Below are 379 nucleotides of genomic sequence, written 5' to 3' on the forward strand. Positions count from 1 at the left end.
ACATCTCTAGTGAGATTTTTGCAGCTTGCACCTCAAAGATCCCTAACTTCTCCATTACAGAGAGAGGCATGAGGTTTACACTTGACCCTAAGTCACACAAGGCCTTCTTGAAGGTCATCTTGCCTATGGTACAAGGTATTGAAAACTTCCCAGGATCCTGTCTCTTTTGAGGCAGTTTCTGCCCAAACAAGTCATCCAGTTCCTTGGTGAGCAAAGGAGGTTCATCTTCCCAAGTCTCATTCCCAAATAACTTGTCATTTAGCTTCATGATTGCTCCAAGGTATTTAGCAACTTGCTCTTCAGTGACATACTCATCCTCTTCAGAGGAAGAATACTCATCAGAGCTCATGAATGGCAGAAGTAAGTCCAATGGAACCTC

Source organism: Arachis duranensis, chromosome 3 (genome assembly GCF_000817695.3).
Source record: "Arachis duranensis cultivar V14167 chromosome 3, aradu.V14167.gnm2.J7QH, whole genome shotgun sequence".
Lineage (NCBI taxonomy): Eukaryota > Viridiplantae > Streptophyta > Magnoliopsida > Fabales > Fabaceae > Arachis > Arachis duranensis.